The 20,617-nt window shown below is 41.1% G+C and overlaps 1 pseudogene; it reads left to right on the plus strand.

Moving 5' to 3' along the window:
* Positions 1-7,241: 7,241 nt before the first annotated feature.
* LOC147456232 (uncharacterized) lies at positions 7,242-9,522 on the plus strand (annotated as a pseudogene).
* Positions 9,523-20,617: the final 11,095 nt, after the last annotated feature.

Here is a 20,617-nt window from a genome sequence, read left to right on the forward strand (position 1 = left end):
TTCGTTTTAACATAAACTTTTCAAAAAAAACCATACGTATACGCCTCCTACATGCTATCCATGTAGGATCTCACATGAGATTTAAGGCAAATGAAAGAAATGAAATGAACTTTGTGCAAAACCATAACCAACTTAAAACCATAACCATAACAAACTTTGTGCAAAACCATAACCAAATTAAAACCATAACCGGCCATAACCATAATGATAACCATAACCATAAACAAAACAATAACCATAGCCATAACCATAAAGTTAAACATAACCATAAACAAAACAATAACCATAACCATGTCTATACAAGAACAATAACCATAACCATGTCTATACAATGACAATAACCATAACCATAAGGAAAACAATAACCATAACCATGTCTGAACAATAACCATAACCATTTCTATACAAAAAAGAGACACAGAAGCGTGTCTGTGTCTCACAAACATATATATGAAATCCACTGATGACTAGGCGTCACAACCTGCACATAGGGCAAGTCACAAAATTAGTATTGATATTACTTCACATATAGTTATTTAATTAAATCAACTCACACATATTAACGTCTCACCTCAATCGATCAGCGAGACTCTAAGGCCTCCCAGTCTACAGGCTCTCCTGAAGCATCAAGATCATTCAATACTTCATAAATACCTCTGCGATATCCATCTATCTCCTCCTGGCGTGTTGGGGCTCGATGCATTGCAAGATTCTACGTTTATACAAAATTCAAAGTAATAAGAATACATGATTCATCACGTTTAAAAAAATGTCAGCTAGGATTGGATTGGAAACTCACAAACTCATAGCGAAAGGTGTCGAAGCCTCCACTGCCAAGATGAGATGTCCCCTTGGTCATCTGTCGTATCTGCGCGGCCTGACGCTGCTGTCTGAACCGCGTGTCCGTTGTCCGCTCATCCACCCTAATCTGCTGCCACGTCTCATGTGGGATGCCCGAAGGCTTCGGCGAGCCGGTCCTGAAAGCCTGTCAAGCTGCATCTCGCCGATGTTTCACGATGTCCCGTGCAACACCCTTGATCCACCTCCTCGGAAGATCCTTTGAACCCGGAGCAGGCTGATACTCTCTCATGATGGTCTCCACTATATAATTGATTTTGTCGCGATCTTGCTCAGGCCAAGGCGTTAGAATGCTGGTCCCGAAAACTGCAGCTCCGCGAGCTGGCGAATCCGCTGTCTCATCTCAGTCCCGACTCTATCCATGTCAACAGAACCATGTGCCCGTACAGTATAGATCTTGGAGGCACTAGGATCGTGTGCCCCCCAAGGTGTCCGAGGTGTGCTAAGAGGTGTGTCAAGAGGTGTGCCTGGGTAGGAAGGGGGTCGTGAGCGAGGAGGGGTCGAAGCATCTGTGGACCCTCCTCCACAGCAACCACCACCTCGACCTGACGATCATCGAGATCGGTGAGTGCGCCTGTGCTACGGAGATGAGGACGTACCGCCTCTACTGCACCACTAGGTGTCGAAGTGGTCGTGATGGGAGACCTCGCAGGTGTCGTACCCGTAGGCATCCCCCCCTCCCATAGGTGTCCCCTCCCCCATAGGCGTCCCCCCCATAGGTGTCCCCCCCATAGGCGTCGGACCCTCGGGTGTGAAGCCCGGAGGCGTAGTACCCGTGCCTCTGGCTACCCAGTACTGAGATGCCTTTGCCATCTGAGTGGACATCATCCGTATGACGAAGCCCATAAATGCATCTGCACTGATAGAAGCGGGATCTGGAAACTGGTCTGCCATACTAAAGTCCTACACAAAGAAAGTAAAAGAAAGTGTCAGAACACCTTTGTTTAAATTAACTTTAAGCTTAATTTTAAATTAACGTCTTCACACAAACACTTACAGGCCTAGGCCTCGACGAGTGAGGCATCATCGATAAGATCTTGCACCGTATCATCGTATATCTCTAATTGCAGACATAACTCTGCCCCAACTCATTCTGGCAGATTGTCTTCATCCATTGCATCTTCATCTACAAGTGTCATATCTGCCTCGTCTGCGTCATCCCTTGTATATCTATCAGCTTCCTCTGCCATACCTTCGTCCATCTCATCTAATGTCACAGTAGTATCTGCGTCGTCTGATCGAATGTGTAAAGGAAGCATGAAATTGCAAAAGAAAATTTGCCCACCTCATTTGTTCGTTGAAGAGCTTGGTCTGCGTCATGAAGTACTTAGGCTTTGGTGATCCGTCCGCAGAATGAAAGGAGTCCCCAATAAATAATGCTTCCATGAGTCTTAAGGCATGTATAACTGCGAGGAATTCCTTTTCATATATGCCTAGAGCTTGCTCAACAGGGTCCAGCCTTCGACTTTCATAGGCTATGGCGTGCCCTTCTTAGAGTAAAACAACTCCAACGCAATCACCACAAGCATCACATTGGACCTCAAATGGCTTTGAGAGATTCGGTAGTGTAAGCACAGGTTGAGAGATAAGCTTTTCGAAATCATTGTTCTCCTTGGCAGACAATGTATACCTAATGTTTTTCTTTGTTAGGTCATGTAATGGTCCTGTTATTAGTAAGAACTTTTCGATGAAGCGTCTAGAGTATACACACATACCTATAAAGCTTCTTAGTTCATGAAGATTCCTTGGTTTAGGCCATCCTTTTATTACCTCTAACTTTGATGGATCCATTTGGATGCCATCTTGAGAGATAATGTGACCTAAATACTGAATCTCTTGTAAGAAAAAATCACTTTTCTTTCGATTAACATAAAGTTTATTCTCTCTTAAGACTTGAAATATTACCTAGAGGTATTGCTTGTGTTCATCTAGTGAATTAGAGTAGATGATGATATCATCAAAGAACACTCCAGTAAAGGTTCAGTGAGGCCTGAATAGCTTCTCCATCAAGCGGTTGAATGTGGTTGGTGCATTGGTCAAGCCAAAAGGCATGACAATGTATTCGTAAAGACCAAACGTAGTGCGAAATGCGGTCTTTACAATGTCTTGATCAACTATCCTTATTTGATAGTAGCCACTTTTTAGGTCAATCCTACTGAAGTAGGTGGACCCTTGTAGCTTATCAAATAGGTCTTCTACCCGTGGAACGGGAAACCTATTTTTGATAGTGATCCTATTTAGTGTTCTATAGTCGACACACATGCGATATGTGTAGTCTTTCTTTTGCACTAATAACACGGGTGAACAAAATGGACATGAGCTAAGCCTAACCATGCCCTTCTCAACTAACTCATGCAATTGCCGCATAATCTCCTCTTGTTGAGCTTGAGAAACTCTATAAGGAGGTTTGTTAGGCGGTGAACTTCCTGGAAGAAGTTCAATTGCATGGTCATCATTGCCTTGTTTAGGAGCTAGTTCACAAGGGATGTAAAATCAATAAAGACATCTTGAAACCCCTTGAGAAAATTAGGTAACTCTAATTATTTGTGATTGTTTATATTTTCTTTTGTTAAAGCATTAGGTTCATTTTGAGAATCTTTAACAAAAATCATGTACACGGAAATAGAGCTCTTTATTGACTTGTTGAAAGCTTGCGTATGTACAACGGGTATGGTGTTACCCAACTCCTTGGCATTTATGTACATATCTTTTTCCTTGTACTTAAAGTAAATTTTTCTTTCAAGGAATTAACATTGGCAGCCATGCGATCAAACCATGGTGTCCCTAGGATTACATCCTCGTGCTTGAGAGGAGCGATAAAGAAGTCCTCTTTGTCCACATAGCTTTGGACATGGAGCCTCAATTCCCAAATAAGGGAGTGACTGAAGCTTCTTGCCCCTTGAAAGCACCATCTGCAGATAGGACATCTCCCATCTCATAGGCTTGCATGCCTAGCTTGGTGGCCAACTCTGTGGATATGAAATTGTAGAACCAGGGTCAAAGAGAATAAAAGCATCATGTTCTCTTACCTTTCCCCAAGCATGGCATAAAGGAGATCCTTTGTGGTGAGATTCCTCTTCTTGGATTTCAACCAAGGTAGCTCTAGGAGGCTCATGGCGGGTGTTCTTTTGGGGACAAGCGCGGTACGCATGCCCTTGCTCGCCGCACTTGAAACAATGGTTATACTTGCAATAACGATCAAGCTCTTCAGGAGAGAGTTTGTTTTTGCCTTTGTAAACTCCCTTCTCCTTAGCTTTGTTGTTATTGGAATTGCCATTAGGAGACTTCTGGACATTGTCCTTCCCCCTAGGCTCATTGGAACCCTTGTTTTTCGTGGGGTTAGAATTTGTCTTAGCCCCTGTTTGGAAATTGATTCGAGAAGCCACCATAGTATGGTGTAACCGCAAATATGGTGTGTGTCCTTTGGGAGTTAACATACTCTACCATTTATTTAGTTAAGCCCGCACAAAATTGTTGTTTTTGCTCTCCAAAATCCATCTTTTTAAAGACAGCAGCTTTGAGATGTAAGTCCCAAAACTTGTCTACATATTTATGAATGGATTCGTAGGGAGAGAGCTTCAAGCTTCACCATTCGGTGAGTACTTTGTCTTTGGCATCTGTGGCCAAAAATTGCTTCATGATGGAAGCTCTTAAAGCTTTCCATGTTCATGGAGCTTCACCATTTGCCCGTAGGCTAGACCACCATTGGCTGGCGGTCTTTTGAAAGTGCATGGCTACATGGCGTAGCTTAGAGGAATCTGTGAAGCCCTCATCTCCAAACACCGCATCGAATTGTTGGATAAAGGCCAAGACTTTGTCCCTAGCACCAAAGGTGCCATCGTAGGTAAGAAAAGAGATGCTCTTTTCCTCCCTCTTTGAACTTCTTTAGCTTGGACGACCTCTTCCACGCGGCATAGGATTTCCTATGGCCTCTTCTTTTTTATGGTTCAAAAGTTGCACCATCGCTTTCTTCAAAAGATGAAGAATTTGGGGAAGATGGAGAAGAAGGTGACCTCTTTCTCGCCTTGGTTCTCTTTGTCTGCACCATCACTTTCTTCATAAGAGGAAGAGGATGAAGAAGATGGAGAAGAGGGTGGCCTCTTTCTTGCCTTTTTCTTCTCTTGCTTTTTTTCATCCCTCTTTGAATTATGGTGTGGAGAAGTTTGCGATGGTCTTCTCCGTTTAGGAGGTGATGGAGAGCGTTTTGCCCGCCGTCTTCGTGGAGCCATCTCCGTCGAGGTGGCAAGAGACTCACTTCTTTCTCGTTCCTTCGGTGGGGGCTCTTGAATTCTCCTTTGGGAAGGAGATGCGTCATCCAGAAGAAAATTTTTGAGCCCTTTGTATGGATCCTCTTCTTCTTTCCAAATCAGAGAGAGGCCTCTTTTGGAAGTCTCACAAGGAGGCTTCCTAGGTACTCTCTCATGATGGTAAGGAGCTTGGAGAATCCCATGAGCACGAAGCTGCCGTTGCACATCACTTTGGAGGGATGGATTGCCCATGGCTTGTTGAAGCCTAAAAACAAGGTAGTTAACAAGCATAGGGGCATCATTAGTAGCCTGCTCATTAGCAAAATCAAAGCTATCAACATCAATCTCATTCTCTTTACTATTGTCAGCCATTCTAACACTTTTTAGGTGTACTTTGCCAAGCCCTAGTTGCTACTCCTCTTTACGCCTTTAGAAAAGCACTCAAGCTATTGTATCCGTGGCTCGAATACCATTAATTGCAAGGAATAGAAGTGAGGGTCGTTCAACACCAAAACATCATCGGCTCCTGTCAAGCTTCTAATAGCTCAATAGTGGTTAAGCCGTAGGCAAGCCCCGTAAGACTCCACTATTAAGATCATAGCTCTCGACGGTGATGCCCCGTTATCTGCACGAAGGCAGGAGCACTACAAGGCTGAAAAATCCCTATTCTACTTACTCAATTGCAATTAATAATATCAATCATTTATAGCTAGCTTGATGACCTCCCTTGTTGAGCAAGAAAAGAGAAACCTTGTGCTCTGATACCAATGCAACATTTAATGGCCTAGTAACTTGTGTGTAGCGGAAAATAGCATAGGCTGCTACAAACGGATGAGCGATGGCCCTGCAAAATACTCATGGTAACACAATACATACCCTAAAACGATAAATCGGTATACCTGAATCGTCGCACACGCACATAATCAACGACGTGCGGCGAATCTGTGTGTCCATGACCAATGGACTAGGCTAACGCATAAAAATAAAACATTTATCACATGTGTGGAATCAATTTGAAGCATGTGTGAGTATGAGGGTACTTACAAACTGTTGTTCAATGTCCCAGAGTACCTTAGCTCACATGAGTAGCTGTAAAAAAAATCTCATACAGTGCAAGTAGTAGGTGAGAATATAAGAATGAGCTATTTAAAGAGGACAACTTTGAATTTAAAAAATCCCAAGAAATTTGTAATTTATGCAATTTTCAACTATGGTCGATATGTGTGCATAACAATTAATAACATCAAATGATGAACAAACATTAATTTGTGAAGGAGTCGTACGTAGATGCTAGAGGTTAAATGACAATAGGTTGGTAGAAATTAATACAGAGCATGATCCTGATGCACCTAGTTGAACTACAGTCACTGTCGATATCAATAGAACACACACATCGTGATTAGTATATATATATATATATATATATATATATATATTGTCCAATTAGTATATCATTCATTCGCTATATACTTTAGTTTAATGTCTTTTTATATATATTTAATTATTGGATTATGATTATACAGATATATGTTTCAATTGTCAAAAATACAACATTATTGATGTCAACATAACAAGGTGGCCGGGGGGTTGTGTGAAGAGAGAGAGAGAGAGAGAGAGAGAGAGAGAGAGAGAGAGAGAGAGAGAGAGAGAGAGAGAGAGAGAGAGAGAGAGAGAGAGAGAGAAATGAAATAAAATGTTATATGAACCGTCTTTAAAAGTCCAAAATGACCTATGAAAGTAAAGTGATACAAGTGCAATGGATCTAATAATTAAAGTTAAGTAAAGTGAAAGACTGAAACTCAAAGTTTAAAATTGTCGAAGTAAACCATCATCATCATCGCCTCACTGTCCGACATTGTCGGAGAAAGTATGGCACTGCTCGCACAAGAACTTCATCAATGTTTGCCGCTGTAAGTAGCGATGCAGGGAGGGGAATGAGCGAGAGCGAAATGAAATGAAATGTTATCACTCGTCTTCAAAAAGCTTACGAGACCAAACTGAGACAATCCTTAATGATCTAATCCAATGCCTAGGTAGTTAAAAGAAAATGAAGGTGAAAAACCAAAACAAAAAGTCTAACAATGTCAGACTAAAATCATCATCGTCGTCGTCGTCAATTCCCGTGGATGCTCGGCAATGAGGGTTGTCCAAGCGATAGTAACTCAGGTAGGTGCTAAGGTGCTCAAGCTTGAGAGCGCCCACCCCAGCTTGAGCACATATGTACAATGCACCCTTTTTTTTTTCTTTTTAATGTGTAAGATTTCTAAGGCTAAATGTACACAAATGATGAAGAAACTGAATGGTCTGAGTTATACAAGATAGCTATGTAAATTATATTATGATTAGTGTCAGAGAGTACCTCCTATGTCCACGAGTCTTTGTTCTTTCTATACAAATACGAACTTGACCTAGTTTATGCTTCAAGAAGCAATTAAATTTTCCATGAGTATCGGAAAGAGTTCTATCTTGGCACACTATTCATGTAGCATGCCGTAACTCTTTGAGCAAAAATCTACTAGTGGTTCGCGGATTTGTTAAAGCTCTGCTTAGAAGCACGCAAGGCGCAAGGAGACCATGAAAGAACCAGAAGAGCTCGTAGTTTCAAGGATTACAGGATGGGCGATCGTGCATTTTCAAAGCCCACACATTTCTAGACCATTATGGCAGCCTTGTTGGGGTACCTCGACACTCACAGCATATACAGCTTAGTACCTAGAGCAGCAGTTACCGATGCTTCCACATCCACGGTCTAGATCAAGATGTGCTAGCCAAGCTAGATGCCTTGGGTGTGTCATATAAAGTCCACATAAAACAGTTCACTCCAAAGCCAATGCCCTTTGGTGCGGCTCAAGATTCTTGTTCCAAAACTAAAGAGGCTTTGCAAGCATTCAAGGATATAGTAACTAAACTAAAGCTGGCTTCTGACAAGGACGCAGACCCAAAAACCTTTCAAACACTTGAGACTTGCTCGTCCAGGTGGAGTCATCTGCTACTCTTGAAGAATAACAGAGAATAGGCGAAGCATGTGCCACACTAGGAGAGTGGCACAAGGAGCCAGCAAAGCCTTTGTTATATGCACAAAAGGGATTTGAAATACTCATACGCATCAAAGATACAATCGCAAAGTTTATAGCATGTTGTTGCCTTTATACAACAGATAGCAGGCGAGTTTGAGAAGTCTTTGAAGCAAGCAGAACACCTGGAACTGATTCTACGGCACTTAGAGAAGACTGCCCTCAGCTATTAGCTCATTTATTTAAAGTTGCAAGCCAAGCTGATTTGATTAGATGCAGAATGTCTCTTGGACAGGCTGAAGAAGCCCTCCCTTATTTTGTCAAGTTGAAGGCAAGACAACTAGTCGCTCGAGATGATCCAAGCCTTGCAGCAGTCTACATTCAAGCAACTGAAGCTTTCCAAGAAGCAGGAACAGTACACGTATATGCTCTTCAAGGTCAGAATGCTGAAGCAATACACATTTTCGATCAGTTTTCTGGAGATGAAGCAGCTCGAAAAGCAGCAGATACTGAAGGTGAAATTGACATAGCTTTTCTAAGATGGGAAAAGCTCTCGCAAGCGGCTATCTATTTGAAAAATTATACCCTAAAGAAGAAAAGTCTCCAACCTGAGTGTGTGTGTGTGAGAGAGAGAGAGAGAGATAGGGTTCGTCATAGCATGAAAGAGATGGAGAGAGGCTACACATTTTCTAGTGGTCGTCAGGGACGAGTTTGTGTGTAGCCGCTGGTGTGGCTGCCAACTAAAAGGAGAGAGTGTGTGTTAGCATGCGCAGAGAAAGAGGGAGAGAGAGTTGATGGAGGGCTGCATCAAGCATGCATGTTGGTGATTGGTTGGGTACGTCACAACACGAGAGAGAGAGCTGACGGGCTGCTGCAGGTTACGAGCTGGAGAGAGAGGGAGAGAGAGGGAGAAAGAAGAATCAACAATCAGTGGCGCCGCCATGCAAGGGAGAGATTAATGGAGAGAGAGAGGAGAAAGAGAGAGAGATAAAGACTGGTGTAGCTCTATGAGTGTCGCCGAAAAGAGTGAGCATGGAAAATTAGCATTGACTACATGCTTTAGCCGCCATCGTGACCATCAGTAGAGTTGCATGCCGGTCTATATGCGGCCATCCATCACGAGGGTCCTTTTCTTCCACTTTGCATGTAAGCGGTTGGTTGGCAGCGGGGTCGGTTGAGTGGCTGGGGATGATTAGTTGGTTGCATGGAGTGCCCACCACGGCGAGTGTAACTACCCAAGAAATACCTATTGGCTTGCGCTGCATGGGTGAGGGCTAGGCACCTTTGCCACTCTACAGCACCTAACAAAGAGAATGTATCATTGCTGTAGTGGATTTATAGCTTCCATGGGAGTGGCATCGACTGGCCGTATGGTGTTTATTGACGTAGAGGGTTCTGATTGATGTTGTGGCGAGAGACTTTTGGTGTCTGTTGACACACTAGTAGGGGTTGTTCTACTCAAGGCATGCCCGCTGACAAAGCATGCTCAACTTGCTTTTTTTTTTTTTTTTTGCAGTGGCAGGTGAGGTGTGCGCCCAAGCCAAGGGCAAGACCACAAGCTACACACTTGCTTATATGAGCGCGTATCAAGAGTGGACGACTACTTTGACCATTATCTCTACCGGTTGCATCCCACAGTCAATCCGATTCTATGTTGTTTCGTCAACTTGGGAAGAAAGACTTATCCGATGAGAAAAAACTGATCCTGCTTCTTCTACTTCCAACTAGGTTCGATTTTTTTCTACAGTCTCAAAACTCCTCCTTGCATCCTATGATGTGAATTGTATCCAGATATTCTTGACTGAGATTCTCCTCTTCGTAATGTCCTATACAAGGCTATGTGATATTCCTCTTTTTTTTTCGTAATTGAGTATTCCGATATACTTTAATCCATTTATTATTATGTTCAATGAAAATAATTACACTAACAATCACTATATTATGGCAATAAAGAAAGGACTCCATTTTAATTTCAAAAATTCACTAATTACATCATACAATCAACATTAATCACTACAAAGTGAAGAAATTAATGGAATTTCCAAACGCATGAAAGAAAAATACTTAGCTGCTACTTATCGATCATAACCATTAGTCTTGGAGCGTAGCCTACGCTCTGATACCACTGCTACAAATGGATGAGCGATGGCCCTGCAAAATACTCATGGTAACACAATACATACCCTAAAACGATAAATCGGTATACCTGAATCGTCGCACACGCACATAATCAATGACATACGCGAACAGAGAGAGACATAGAGCGAGAGAGAGTAGAAGAGCACGTGCAGACGCACCTCCTAGAGCAGAGTGCTGCGCCGGCACGACGAGAGAGAGAAGAAGAGAGGCGAGAAGAATACACAGACATTGGGTGCAATCTCCCCCCGTGCAAGAGTGACCATTTCCCTCTTGCACGTATTTGATTTATAGATTTCTTGAATGGTCAAATGTGTGTACAAACTGGCCGGCCGGACATAATTGGCCAAAGCTCATAAAGAGCACTTGAATAATCTAATATAACTTAAAGTAATATCCTTCTACATAATCCATTATCTGTTGATGCTTTTGCCACCTGTCAGCTGCATAAATAATAAAATATCAATTCTATAACATAGGCATAGTGAGCATTTCATTAGAATAGATTCCTAGTGAGCATAGCAAGAGTGCTTGGGTGGAGAGAGCAACAAAAAGCATAACACCTAGTTAGATAGGCATGAACAATACTTCAAAAGAGAGAGAAATTAAGCTATTGACAACAATTGAGGACCGGATTTATATGGAGTCGGTCCCCCTTCCAAAAGGCTTTGTATTATAGGTTTCCCCCATCAAGAGAGACATTTTACAATACAATTCTTTGTGTTCCTTCAATAACTAGCTAGTGCAATGAAGATGGAAGCTTCAAGCACTAAGGAACTTATAAAACACAACATCAATTCCCTCACCATCTTAGACCCAACACCTCACACACCTTCGAAGATGGTGAGACTAGCGGGGTATGAGAGTAGATTGAGAGAAACAAGGAGTAGTCTTACGAGAAAGATGTACATCTCCTCACATATCACTCATATTATCATAGCATAGCTTAGTAATTATCATGGTAGAGGAGATGAGCATGCATTGAAGCTTGGCTCTTGGTTGGATTTGCATCACAGAGCCAAGAGTCGTTAGTGTAGGCCTCCCTTCTCACAAGCTTGGAGTAGGTGATTAGCTTTCCATTAAAGCTTGAGAAGGAGAGAGACAGTCTTCTTGCTTCACACGTGAGCTAGTGTGAGTTTGTAAGTGATAATGCCTTGAGAAATTCAGCCCCCTCTCTCTCTTGGTCGACCCCTCATGCTATTTCCTCTTGTTGGCTTCCCATTGGACCCCTCCAGGCTTAGCCAATAGGATTTAAGAAACATAAGTGATAGTCTTCTAACATGTGTCCCCCTTTCTCCTTTTGTGAGAGCTTTAGGTAATTAATTAATGAACTAAACTCTCATTGGACCCCATTGTCTCTTGGCCAATAGGAATCAAGCAAGCCATTGGGTTGTTGAATGCTCATTGGACCCCTTGGGAGATTGTCCAATAGTCTTCTAGAGAGCTTAATTCTTATTGGTTCTTTTAAATGAATTAAACTAGATTTACTCTAGCCTAATTCTCATTGGTCAACCTCCATGGCCATCCAATAGGATTTGAGTGCACCTTGTGGGCATCTGGGCTAGGGAGCTAACATGTGTCCCTCATTCCCTTAGTGTAAAGGAAGCTTGTGAGTGTGTGTGTGTGTGTGTGTGTTTCTCTCTCATCCCCTACTTGCAAGGCTCGCCTCCTCCTTTATAGGAGTTGTGAAGACTTTTTTGGTACACACACAAAGCATCCAATTTCCCTAGTGTTTGACCTTTGGACACAACCTTTGAATTTTGGAACCTTAGCACTTTGGAAGTCTTAATGGGCTGAACCTTAGGGTCTTTAAAGCCCATTGTTGCACATTGCTCTTTTGCAAATGGCGCCCCCTTTGGATCCCTACTGTGGCCGGTCTGCAAGCTTAACCAATATACTAGCTTTTTCTCCCTTGGCACTTCCCCATATTAAATGATCAATTTAACATGAGAAAATCATGTAGGAGAATTAAATATTAGTTACTATGACATGCAGGGAGTTCTAGATCGTGAGCAAGGGCGCATAATAGGGAATGCAATTGCATGGTCCTAGAGATTATTTGTTTTTAAATGTAGAAATATAGTGAGGGAAGACGTAGAACCAATGACAACGACTAGGTTGTTGGTATGGGAGTTCGAGTTGTAGTTCCAAGGTCGTGGGTTTGAGTTAAATTCACTATCAAAGTTTTTAAAGTCTTGCTTCTAAGCGGGGACAAGGTGGAATCTTGAAATATTCTATGTAATAAAATAAATTGTAGTATATGCCCTTAGGTCTCCCCAATTTTGAAAAAATAAAAAACCTTTCAAAACATCTTAAGCGCATAAGTGAAAGGTGAGATTAGGAAATGGAAAGACCCATGACAAAAGACTTTCTGTGTCCACATAAAAGAGATAGTCCAGTGCACAATGATACATTTGTGATTTTCTTTTGCGTATTTTTTCCTTTAGTGTTTTCTTAGTGTCCTTGCATTACATAAGTAGTGAATGTATTTCTTTATAAGTCATTAGGAATACCTTACAATATGTGCTAGTTCCCTACATAATTGCGCATCCTTAACATCCCAACGAGCTTGTTCTGCCGTAGGCAAAACAACTCTAACAGCAGCAATTCTTGCAGCAAGACCTGCAACATCCTCAACATCGCCTACATCCTCAGAACCATGACGTACATCAATGCCCTGCACAATATTCCAGACGCCCTTTGACACAATAACATGTTGCATCATATAAGCCCACATAGGGTAGTTGTCCCCATCCAACCTGTCCTCAACAACAAACATCTTGAACACATCTATGTTGTTGTTTTCAGCCATGGTAAATGTTGCACCTGATATGAAAATTGGCCGAAAATAGGAGAAACGGAGCGAGAACAACACGTGCTATATAGCACAAACCATAGAAGACTATAAGGCACCTGTTATGCAGAAAATAGCATTGACAGAAATTCTGCACAACATGACGAAATAGCCTGTGCAGTACTGCCTGTAGTGGAAACGGAGGCCGAAATGAGCCCAAATCAAAAATCTGAGCAGACCATGCTCTACAAGCGCTCCCGAAATATTTGTCGACCTGTGAACGCTCGCCAAAGCTCACTGAAATCGGAGAAAGTGAGCAGGCATGTATTGGAGCAGCTTGCGACTAAGCCCGGGAGGACGCAATCTACTCTGATACCAATTGTTGGAATTAGGGTTGCAGAGAAACACACACAGCTTGGAGAAGATGAAGGAAGCTCAAGGCACACAATAGAGAGTGTATTACTTAGTGTGCAATGGAAAGATGGATAGCCCTAGAGTGATGGGCGTATATACAATGCACGAGGGAAAAAACCTCCTAAAGAGGGAAAAAATGCCCCGGCGGTCCTAGTGTGTTCACACACATCACTACCACATGTATATGGTAACATCATTAACCATAGTATTCTTTCTATATACATAAGAATAAAGGACACACACTAGTAATGCTTGACTGTGTGTTTCCCCCCAAAAAACTACCTCTTCTTCTCCTCCTTCCTCCACACACATGCACGGGGATCCATCCCCACATGTGCAGCTAATGAATTGTTTGCATTATCTATAAAGCATACTATTATTCCACAAATTTTGTTGGCAAAATCAATAGAACAGGCTTGGGATACTCTGGCAGATCTTCATGCAAGTTGTAGTAAGGAAAAATTTGCATTGCTTTGTAAAGAGCTAGAGTCTAAGATTGTGCAAGAGGAAGATAACATGGACATTTTCTTGTTGGTATCAAGGATATCAATGAGCAACTCGTTTTTGCAAGTGAAGTCATTTCTGATAGTTCACTTGTAAAAACTATTCTATGTGCATTGCTACACTTTTACCAAACTTTTGCAAGTACTTGAAGACTATTGGAATTAGGGTTGCAGGAAAACACACACAGCTTGGAGAAGACGAAGGAAGCTCAAGGCACACAGCAGAGAGTTTATTACTTAGTGTGCAATGGAAAGATAAGATAGCCCTAGAGTGATGGGCATATATATGATGAATAGGAAAAAACCCTCCTAGTGAGGGAAAAAATGCCCCGGGGGTCCTAAGTGTGTTCACACACATCACTACCACATGTATATGGTAACAAATCTCCTCTAGGAGTGATGCAGTGAATGAGAGCTGGCACATAGAGTATAGGGAAGTGCCATGCCTTCAGGACATGATCAATCCACAAGGGAAGTGAGCCCAAAGCTTTATGGAAAGCTTCAAACTTCTCACGGGACAATGCCTTGTGTGAAAAGTTCTGCAAGGTTGTCTTCTGTTGGCACATAAGCCAAGTTGATCTCTCCTTGTTGAGAGCCACTCGCTGACATAGTGGTAATACACCTCAATGTGCTTTGTGTGAGCATGAAAATTTGGGTTCCTAGCAACTGCCAATGCGCTTTGATTGTCAGTGTAGATAGTGTTGGCAATGTCTTGTCCAACACTCAAATCAAACATAAGGCGTCTGAGCCATACACACTCAACTGTAGCTGTGAAGACTGCCATGTACTCAGTCTCACAACTGGAAGTGGTCATAGTAGCTGTGAGGACTGCCATGTACTCATTCTCACAACTGGAAGTGTAGATAGTGTTGGCAATGTCTTGTCCAACACTCAAATCAAACATAAGGCGTCTGAGCCATACACACTCAACTGTAGCTATGAAGACTGCCATGTACTCAGTCTCACAACAGGAAGTGGTCATAGTAGGTTGCTTCTTCCTCAGCCATGATATGCATGAACTGCCGAGCTTGAAACAAAAACCACTCGGGGACACTCACCTGTCAAAACAACCATCCCAATCTAAGCTTGAAAAAGCATGTAAATCTAGCAGCAATGATCCTCCCTTGGGATAAAACAAGCCAAGATGTAAAGTGCCACTCAAATAGTGAAAAATCATCTTGATAGCCTACTAATGCTTAGACCTTGGGCTATGCATAAATCTGATGACCTATGAGCCTACAAACTGAGGCCTCATGTTGCATACATAAATAAGGCAGCAGCAGCAGTTTGGTAAAGAGTGACATCGGCAAGGATCACCAGCATCATGAAGACTCAATTTCAAACATGTTTCCATGGGAGAGGCAATAGGTTTGCAATCATAAAGTCCAAACTTACAGAGATGTCTCTATGTAACTTGTATGACACAAGGCAATACCACCATCACACTACTTAAACTGCATGCCCACGTAATGATGAACCAGCCTCAAATCTTTCATCTTGAAAGTAGCATTCAAATCACCTTTAAATTCAGTAATATGTCTCTCATTTGGTCCAGTGATCAACAAATCATCCACATAGAGAACCACAATGAGAAGTACATCGCTCTCACGCTTTACATACAATGTGCTTTTTGTTGGATTGTACGAAAGCCTCATTTGACCAAATGAGTGTCAGCCTTCTCATACCAACAAGCACGAGGAGATTGCTTCAACCCATACAACGATTTCTTACATCCGCACACTTTTTCTTCCTGCCTTTTAATGACAAAACCGCGAGGATGCGCTACATAAACTTCTTCAAATATGTCACCATTCAATAAAGCACTAACAATGTCTGACTGATGTACATCCCAACCAAAATGAGCTGCTAATGCACATAGAAATGCACAATAGTCATATGACAAGTGGGAGCAGAAGTCTCTTCATAATCTATGCCTTTTTGTTGTGCATAATCCTTTGCAACAAGTCGAGCCTTATAGCGATCAATCTCACCATCCAGCTTGCGTTTCAACTTGTAAACCCACTTTGTACCAATGGCCTTTTTGCCATGAGGCAAATCACATAAAGTCCATGTGTCATTTTCTGTAAATGCATCATATTTTGATTACATGGCAGCCATCCAATTTTTGGATTTTGTGCTTCATCAAAAGAAAAAGGTTAACATCACATAAGCTAGACACAGTCAAAGCATAACAATCTAATGCATAAGATGCATGGCGAGAACCTAAGCGAGTACGACTGGGCAAAGGTGCATCCAATTTACTATCATACAAATGCACCAACCATTTTGGCATACCTCTAGCCTGTCATTCTCAGCCCTTTCCTCATCAAGTACATCATGTACATTACATTAGTAATAGGCCGATCTGTAAAATTTTCAAAACCCCCATAGGCTATACATTTGCCTCATTGGAATTTACATTTGAACTTCCACCACTGAAAAGAGGCAACGAAGTGTCACAAATGTTTTGTGAGCTTACATTACTGTCTCTAGTACATGGCAACAAAGCTTGAACAAAATCTTCCACAAACACAACATCCCGTGAGACCAAGATACACTTTATTTACAGATGATACAACCTATAACCTTTTCTTTCAGCATTATAACCAACAAAAATGCACTTAACAACCTTATCATCCAATTTTCTGCGTTGCGTTTCTGGCACCAAAGCATAAGCCAAACAACCAAAAACGCGCATGTGCTCAATAGAAGGCTTTCTATCATGCCATGCTTCATATGGAGTCATAGACTACAAAGCTTTCATAGGACACCTGTTAAGTACATAACTGGCACAGATGATGACCATACATCGTGCCATTTCCATAAGTGACCTGTTTTTCCTCTCAGCAACACCATTTTGCTGAGGCATATAAGGCACTGTGCATTGGTGTTTTATCCCACGACTAGCCAAAAAATGCATTAAATTCATGAGACATATACTCCTCCCCCTCGATCTGAAACAGAGTGTGCCCATAGTACATTTTGAGACATTTTTGGCCATAGCTAGAAATTGTTTGAAGCACATAAACACTTTGGACTTTGCTTTAAGTGGATACATCCATGCATGCCTGAAGTAATCATCAACGAAAGTCACGAAGTAAAGGTAATTTCCCAAGGATGGAGTTTGCATGGACCCACGTACAAACATCACTATGCACAAACTCCAACCTACATGTGTCCCTAACTGAACCATCCTTTGGAAAGTTTAAATGTTGCATCTTACCAAAAATACAACCTTCACAAACATGTTTGATAGTTGCTTCAAGAGATGGCAAAGAAGCAACCATATTTGATTTCTGCAAATGTAGCAAACTAGCAAAGTTAAAATGCCCAAAATGTGCATGCCAAAGTTTTCCATCTAAAATAGCCTTGAATTTACACCAACATTTGCAAAATTCTGCCTACACTTGTCGCACAAAGTGAGCTTATACAGCCCACGACATAAAATGCTAGTTGCAACAATTTCATCACCAAAACTGAGATCATGTATTGTACATCTGTCATCCACAAATTTGACTACAATACCAAGTCTAGCAAGTGCAGATACAAACAAAAGATTCTTCTTGATCCCACGTACATACAATGCATCAACAAGTGTGAAAGAACTGCTATTTGTAGCAGTAAGCATAATCTTTCCAACTCCCTGAACCGGATAAGAGGCTTTGTTGGCACAAGTGACTAAATTTCCATGAGGGACAGATTCAAGAGAGGTAAATAAATCACGATGTGAGGTAATGTGCTTTGTAGCACCATTGTCAAAATACCATACATGTGAATCTACAGCAACTAACATACATGCATCATGGACAACATGATCATAAATACGCTCTGCACTAAAATCCCACTCTGCATCTACATCAAAATTACAATCTCCTTTCACAGAAGACTCCACAATAGCTGCACTTGTATCATCCGTGGATCCCCAAGAGTAGACTGGCAAGAAGCCTTCTCCATAATCTCATCATTTTCCTTTGATAGAGGAACTACTACATGCTTGACCTTCTTTGCTGCTATTTTGTGTTTTGTATTAACATGTACCTCTTGTAGATCCACTTGTTAAGCTGCATAAGAACTTCATACATGTCCACCAAATTTACCTTCACATAGTAAATACCAGCATAAGCATTGAGTTGAACAACAATTTCAAGCTCTTTCATTATATCCACAAATAACAATCTTCTAAAACTCTTGAGAAAATTTTATCTGGACTTCCCATCCTTGAAAATGTCTTTAACATTGCACATATATTGTTTCTTCCATTTACATAACTCATTAAATTTTTTGTAAGATATTGAACCTTCAAAAGTCAACACCAAAAATCCTAAAGGAAAAGTCCCTTTACCACCATGAACAATCAGTGAGAGATTTTCCTTTTGAGTACGATCATAGACCCGTATAAACATGGCACTCGAAAAAAAATCTCGTATTTTTTAACCCTTTGTAATGGATAATCCGAAAGGCTATTCCTATCCCTTGCATGTCTACACATACAATTAGAAATTAATCAGCTCTCTTACCACCTTTGCTTTGAATTCTAGGATAAGCACATTCATCATCCAAAAACTTTGTCTCCATCCACACCACGATAATAATTATTTTCAAAAAAATAAAAGGATAGGTAGTGTGTTCCTACACATAGAAATTACGTTCATCACTCACATTCCCAGTTGTAACTTTAACATTCAAACATGCTCCCTGGTAGTGCATTAGCAAATTGCATACACCATCCATGATCTGTATCAATTGTCAATTTGTCTTTCAAGTACAAACTCTTTGACATAGAGTTGATCTTTGAACCATGATTTACTAAATCAACAAAGGGCTCATCAAAATCCCCACTTTGACTAGAGTTTGAGTAGTAACCTTAGCCCAATGCTTCGTCAAAAAATTATTATTTTGAATGGTACCTATATTTTCTTCTTCATGGAGTTGTATATCTTTTACCTATTGAGGCAACTGGTTATTGTCCACAATACTCCCCAATTCCTCATCCCCATAATCCTTTCATCAATATTGTCCAAAATGGGGCCAAAGTGGCTTCAATTTGTTGTTGATTGCTTCATACTATGAATAAATCCATATAAAAGAGAAATGCTCACTCTTGCTCTGGGGGAGATTGCACACTCTTCACCATGCTCTCACACATCTCTCTCTCTCTCTCTCTCTCTCTCTCTCTCTCTCTCTCTCTCCCCCCCCCCCCCCCCCCCCCCTTCCTATTGGTATCATGCCGATATTTTTTACAGGATCATCATAGCTTTGCTAGTGCAGTGGTATTAGAGTAGGGAGTAATGTTCTCAACACTGAGTAGATCAAGACAACAAAAAACATCACCATGTAGAACTAAGTCTTCTCTTTTGTGAACATTGATATATGTTTATTTATATCTCTCTTTCTTCCTTGAGATATATGATTTAATGCTTCTATTGTCCTTGTGAAAGCGTGTATTCCAAACTAGAGTGTATGTGCATGCCACAAATAGTAGGACTAGAAGTCTCACATTGAAGAAGAAGAAGAAGAGTAAAGGGATGCGTAATTTTGAAAAGAGTGGGAAATAACCCCAACAAAACATCAACATAAATGTTAACAAAACAAAGATAAAAATTCATGGCATTCTTTTAAATATTTATCCACTTAGATTATGATGCCAATGTTGCTCTATATCTAGCAGCGGGAGTGCGCTTTTTCTCTACAGTCGTACGACAACAACGTTCAATATAGTAGCTATATTAAAACAAGTCCCTCTTATTCTAGTTGCTACATGCCATCCGAAGCATGCATGGACAACAACATATGGGACAATAATTTCAATATGTATACTCCTACCTCTTGCACAAAAAATTAAACATGAACCTACATGTCCATGTGCAAACCACAATAACAATTTGCCACAACACAATTTTGCAATCATATCCACAAATCTCATACTAAAATCCAAACACGCTTAATAAATCCAACCACCTACAAAACAAAAGACGCATATGGTGCTACAATTGTCATTGATATGGCCATAATGAAGCAACTTGCCCCAATCATGCCAACCTAGACCCAAAAAACCCATGGCTTACATACACAACATTCAAGAAGAGCCAAAACCCATGGATGACTCCGTAGGTGATTGGAAACATGAGCAACCGCACCAAAATTTGGGCAACAACTTTCAATTCATACTTTGCTTTGCCAAAAATGCAGAATTCAGAATCCTAGTATGTAGGTCTTGCATGATGACAATAATCTCAATTTAAAAGCCTGACCATCTGTATAAAAAGTAAAATGTTAGAAAGCTCAATTCAAAAGCCACAACATCTGTAAATGAAGTAAAATGTGCTTTTCAAGGAGCTAGATACATCGAAACACTTGAAATTTTCATTGGCACTTACATAGAAAAACGTGACTTCTCAATCGCACTTTTACAATTCACATGCAACATTTTTGGGTGTGCCATTCAGACACCAACATAATCCACACATTGATTACAACATGCACACAATGATCTTCACTTTTATAGATAAAAATGTTTCTTTTTTTGGTACAAGAGGAGAGGACATCGCAAATCTTACGTGGAGAAGGTCTCAAAAGCTCAAGAAATTCAAAGAGGAAGGAAAGAGTATCTCTTTTCTTACCTATGATGGCACCTTTGGTACTATTAAAATA

The sequence above is a fragment of the Adiantum capillus-veneris genome, chromosome 6 (genome assembly GCF_014529385.1).
Source record: "Adiantum capillus-veneris isolate H3 chromosome 6, ASM1452938v2, whole genome shotgun sequence".
Taxonomy (NCBI): Eukaryota; Viridiplantae; Streptophyta; class Polypodiopsida; order Polypodiales; family Pteridaceae; genus Adiantum; species Adiantum capillus-veneris.